This window comes from Otolemur garnettii, unplaced genomic scaffold (genome assembly GCF_000181295.1).
Source record: "Otolemur garnettii isolate 467f Iridium unplaced genomic scaffold, OtoGar3 scaffold00118, whole genome shotgun sequence".
Classification (NCBI taxonomy): Eukaryota; Metazoa; Chordata; class Mammalia; order Primates; family Galagidae; genus Otolemur; species Otolemur garnettii.
The window spans coordinates 1,713,040-1,718,721 of record NW_003852513.1 but is presented as its reverse complement, the minus strand read 5'-3'; positions in this window follow the sequence as shown (position 1 = coordinate 1,718,721).

The window sequence follows — 5,682 nt, the reverse complement described above, 5'->3', positions numbered from 1 at the left end:
AAAAAAAAAAAAAAGATACTATTGCATTACAAATAAATACAAAATTGCTGCTTTTGGCTCAGTGCCTGTAGGTCAGTGGTTATGGCGCCAGCCACATATACCAGGGCTGGCAGGTTCGAACCTGGCCCAGGCCTGCTAAGCAACAATAACAACAACAAAAAAAAAAAGCCGGGCAAGTGGCTGGTGCCTATAGTCCCAAGCTATTTGGGAGGCTGAGGCAGGAGAATTGCTTAAACCCAAGAGTTTGAGGTTGCTGTGAGCTGTAACGCAGTTTACCAAGGGCAGCATAGTGAGACTGTCTCAAAAAATAAACAAAAACAAAATTGTTGCTTTTATTCTGGTCCCATTGCCAGAGGCAAAAATTAGTCGAAGTTGAAAGGAAGGTATGCTAAAATAATTTTGTAATTCTTCTAAACTACATTAAAATTGTAATTTCTTTTTTAGAGACAGGGTCTTACTCTGTCACCTAGGCTGGAGTTTAGTGTTACGGTCATAGTTCACCGTAATCTTGAACTCCTGGGCTCAAGTGATCCTCCTGCCTCAGCCTCTTGAGTTGCTAAGACTACAGGTGTGCACCATCACAGCTGGCTAATTTTTTATTTTTGTAGAGATGGGGTCTGTCAGGCTCATCTCAAACTCCTGGGCTCAAATAGGCCCTCCCATCTTAGTCTCCCAAAGTGCTGAGATTATAGGTGAGAGCTACTGTATCTGGCTAAAATTTTAATTTCTTTTTAGAGTTTAAAAATAAATTTGTCTTCCAAACAGGGTAGTAGGATTGGTAAAGTAATTGTATAGATAAATATATGCTACTTAACACACTGTTGTCTGGTGTAGAGGATCTTAATCTTGGCGTATCAACCCAGAGCTTCAGGTCTAGGCCCTATGAAATGAAACGGGAAAACTACTACATGCATTACTCAAAGATCATTTTTTTTTTTTTTTTTTTTGCAATCTTTGTCTGGGACTGGGTTTGAACCTGCCACCTCTGGCACATGGGGTCAGCGCCCTACTCCTTTGAGCCACAGGAGCCACCCGATGATGTGGTTTTATCAAATTTTCAGATAAGTCCACCACTCCCAAGAATTTAAAGACCAGTGGTTCAGTGAGATATTAATGGATTTTGATGTCAGAACTCATTTACTAGCTATGCAGCCTTAGGCAAGTTACCTGGTATCTGTGAGCCTCAGTCCCTTCACGTGTAAAATGTGAATATCTTTGTTACAGAATTGTTTAGGGTTAAGAAAGATGCTCAGCAGAATACCAAGCACAGGGTAAACATTCAGACATCATTTTCTTCTTTCTCATGTATCTCAGTATGAATAGCACTTTATGCAGAGCTCTAAGCTGGCACTCTTAAGGAGGTTTTGTGGCCACACGTGTGCAACCTTTATTTTGAGCAAAAGGTGGTGGGGTCTTAGATGAATGCCTATCATGGAAAGTGGAACTGCATCACTTAAGGAATACTTTCAAGCAATGCTTTTAGCTTTACTTTAGCTCCACAAGTACTCAATATTAAAGAGTAGGAACCGGCTCATTACCTGTAGCACTGTGGTTACAGTGCCATCCCTGTACACCGAGGGTGGCGGGTTCAAACCCGGCCCCAGTCAGCTAAACAACTGCAACCAAAATATAGCTGGGCGCTGTGTTGGGCGCCTGTAGTCCCAGCTACTTGGGAGGCTGAGGCAGGAGAATCACGTAAGCCTAAGAGTTGGAGATTGCTGTGAGCTGTGATGCCATGGTATTCTACCGAGGGTGACATAAACTCTGTCTCAAAAAAAAAAAAGTAGAAACCAACCAAATGTTAGGAGTTGCATGCTGCCTTACTTCTGCTCTGTAGTCATGGCAGCGCTTATTAGCCCTTCAGCCATCCCCTTTCTTTTTGGAGACATGTATCTCATAAACACATTTCCTTTTGCTGCTTGCAGCTCAAGTGACTCCACTTTAGATAATTTATTTAACTTCCCTCAAACCATGGATAGCTATCACCATTCTCTTTCAGAATCTTTATGATCTCTGCTTACCTCTTCTTCCTCCCCTCATTGAAGTTTCTTCAGGCCTTAACGTCAACATTAATCATTAAGTGAAATCTGTCATTTAATAAGCTAATGCTTAAATTATACTTCCTTTTTTACAGTATCTTTGGTGTATCTTTGGTGTTTCAGTCCAGAGTCCTGTTGTTTTAGATGTATTATAACCAAGCAACCTACCTGAAAGTGCAAAGGCCAGGCATGGTGGCACACACCTGTAATCCTAGCACTTTGGGAGGCCAAGGCAGGAGGATCACTTCAGCACAGGAGTTCAAGGTTGCAGGGAACTACGATGATGCCACTGCATTGTAGCCCAGGCAACAGTGCAAGGCTGTTTCAAAAAACAAAACAAACAAAAAAGCCTAAAAACAGTATAACCAAAAATCTTCTACCTGACCTGCCATCCCTTTCCCAAGATCCTAAGTGTTAAGAACCCATTTGTAATTTGGATTTAATAACTAATCAGGTTAACAAACTCTAATCTTGGAATAAGAAAACTATCTGTAATAATTCAGCCAATAGCTATGTAATCATCTTTGGAGAAATTTGATTAATCTCCTATGTCTTTACAACCAGATTCAAAATTAGACTAGGAAAAACTACTTAACTTTCCTAAATCTTTTCTTCCACATTCATAAATGTATTGTGTAAATGACTAGAAAAATGAAGGTTTTTCTTTTTTTTTAAGAGTCTCACTATGTTGCCCTCAGTAGAGTGCCGTGGTGTCACAGCTCACAGCAACCTCAAATTCTTGGGCTTAAGCGATTGATTCTCTTGCTTCAGCCTCCCAAGTTGCTGGAACTACAGGTGCCTGCCACAACTCCCAGCTATTCTTTTTGTTGTTGCAGTTGTTTTAGCTGGCTGGGGCTAGGTTCAAACCTGCCAGCCTTGGTGTATGTGCCTGGCCATCCCACCCACTGAGCTACAGGCACTGCCTAAAAAAGGAAGTATTTTTATCATTGTTTAAGAACATAATTTTGTCTTTTAAGCTATTGTTAAACATTCACGATTCCTAACCTCTTCTAATTAAATGGAGCTTGAATAGAACATGTAGCCTCCTGTGATAAATGTGCATCTGATTTTCATAAATTATCTATGCAGATTATGTCTATCAATCCTTCCATATCGTCCCTTTCTACCATTACTTAATTCAGAAATTAATGTCAGGTATGGTACCTGTAATCCTAGCACTCTGGGAGGCCAAGGAGGATCCCTTGAGCTCAGGAGTTCAGAACCAGCCAGAGCAAGAGTGATACCCTGTCTTTACTAAAAATAAAAAAATACTAGCGAGGCATTGAAGCAGGTGCCTATAGTCCCAGCTACTGAGAGTGGGGTGCGGGGGAGGCAGACTGAAGCAGGAAGATTGCCTGAGCCCAGGAATTGCAGGTTACTGTGAAGTAGACAGAGGCTACGCACTCTAGCCTGGGCAGCAAAGACTCTGTCTCAAAAAAAAAAAAAAAATGGGCCAGGTGTGGTGGCTCGGAGGCCAGGGTGGGCGGGTCACCAGAGCTCAGTAGTTCGAGACCAGCCTACGCTACTGTTTCCCCGAAAATAAGACCTACCCAAAAAATATGCTCTAGCAAGATTTCTATGCATTTGTTAAATATAAGCCCTACCCCAGTAAGACCTAGTGACAGGTCATGCATTTCGGCATGGAGAGGAAGACATCCCCTGAAAATAAGCCCTAATGTGTCTTCTTGAGAAAAAATAAATATAAGACAGTATCTTAGAGGAAGACCCCGCCTCTAAAAAACAGCCACGTGTTGTGGTGAGCGCCTGTAGTCCCCAGCTACTTAGGAGATTGAGGCAAGACAATCACTTGAGTCCAAGAGTTTGAGGTTGCTGTGTGCTATGACCAAGGCACTCTACTGGAGGCAACAAAGTGAGAGTCTGTCTCAAAAAAAAAAAAAAAAAAATCATAAAAGATCAGTTTCACTAAATTTCAAATCTTATACTATGAAAAGTGATGGAAACTTTCATTCCTCCTTTTCACCAGCTGGGCCTCTGCTATCAGAATTCAGATCTTGGAATTGTCTGCTAACAGACTTTTATAGGTATGTTGAGAACTGCTATTTAATGATTTCATGGGGAAATACATTCTAATTCAACAACTAATTTACTATCAGATGAAGCTGATAGTCCATAGGAAACAGAGGATTACACCTTAAGCCTTATGGAGGGAAGGACATAGAAGACAAAATATTTCAGTTCCATTTTCATGTTGCAGTTATTCCTCTGTGCACTGTCTTCCACAGCTGTACCTCTGCTTCTCACCTATCTTCTAGCTACTTTGCTGTGCCTTTCCACATGAATGTCCTACAGCCACCTCAAAGTTCAACATGTCAAATTTATCTGCCTTTATAATTCTGATACCCTTGCACTATTATGCCTTAATTGTTAGTTCTATCCTAGTTATTTAAAAGCCTTTTTCTCTCTCTCCATTCAGATGCTCAATTTTCGTTCTACCTCCAAACATCCCCCCACATAAGCCCATGCCTCTGTATTCCCTCCAATAATGTCCTTTAGGCCCTTTTCCTTTTTGACCTGCTGAAATACTGAATCATCCTTAAGTGGTCATCCTGTTTCAGAAGCTTTCCCTTTCCAAGTGATCCCTGTGCCTCAGCCTCTGAGTAGCTGGGACAACAGGTACACACCAGATCTTTTCAGGCCCAAATGAATGTTACTTCTGAGTGCCTGAGTCCCAAAGAGAAAATGCTTACTCATCAGTCCCTACCTCCTGGGAGAGACAATGACTACCCTTGCTTTTATCTCATGGGGCCATTTGTTGTAGAGGGGAACATAGCTTTTTTTTTTTTTTTTTTGTTGAGACAAGAGTCTCACAAGGTCACCCTGAGTGCCATAGCATGGTAGCTCACAGCAACCTCAAATTCCTGAGCTCAAGTGATCTTTCTGCCTCAGCCTCCTGAGTAGCTGAAACTACATGTGCCCAACCACAGAGCCCAGCTAGTTTTTCTATTTTTTAGTAGAGATGGGGTCTGGCTCTTGGTCAGGCTGGTCTCGAACTCCTGAGCTCAAGGGATCCTACAGCCTAGGCCTCCCAGAGTGCTGAGATTACAGGCACAGGCCACCATGCCTGGCCCACAGCTTGTTTTCAGTCTGTCCTTTCTTAATTTCTGCTCTTCCATTTATCCTTGTAGTTCCTGAACATAAGCTCCCCCCCCCATACACACACACACACACACACACACTGAACTATAGACATACTGCTCAAAAATGACACATAAGGGCTGAGAAATGTCAAACAAGGGTAGGGGGTGGCTAAGGCAGTTACTACCTAAAAGGCAGGGACTCTTAATTTCATAGCTTAAGAATTTTGTTTTTTGAGACAGGTTCTTGTTCTGTTGCCCAGGCTAGAGTACAGTGGCATCATCTTAGGTGACTGTACCCTTCATCTCCTGGGCTTAGGTGATCCTCCTGTTTCAGCCTCTGGCATAGCTGGGACAACGAACCTCTCACCACTATGCCTGCCTGATTTTTTAAAAAAAAATTGTGGAAATGGGATCTTTCTGTTGCTCAGGCTGGTCTCCAACTTCTGGGCTCAAACACTCCTCCTGTCTGTCCTCCCAAAGGGCTAGGATTACAGGTGTGAGGCACCCTGAGTGGCCTATGCTAAGAATTTTTATTTTTTTTTTTT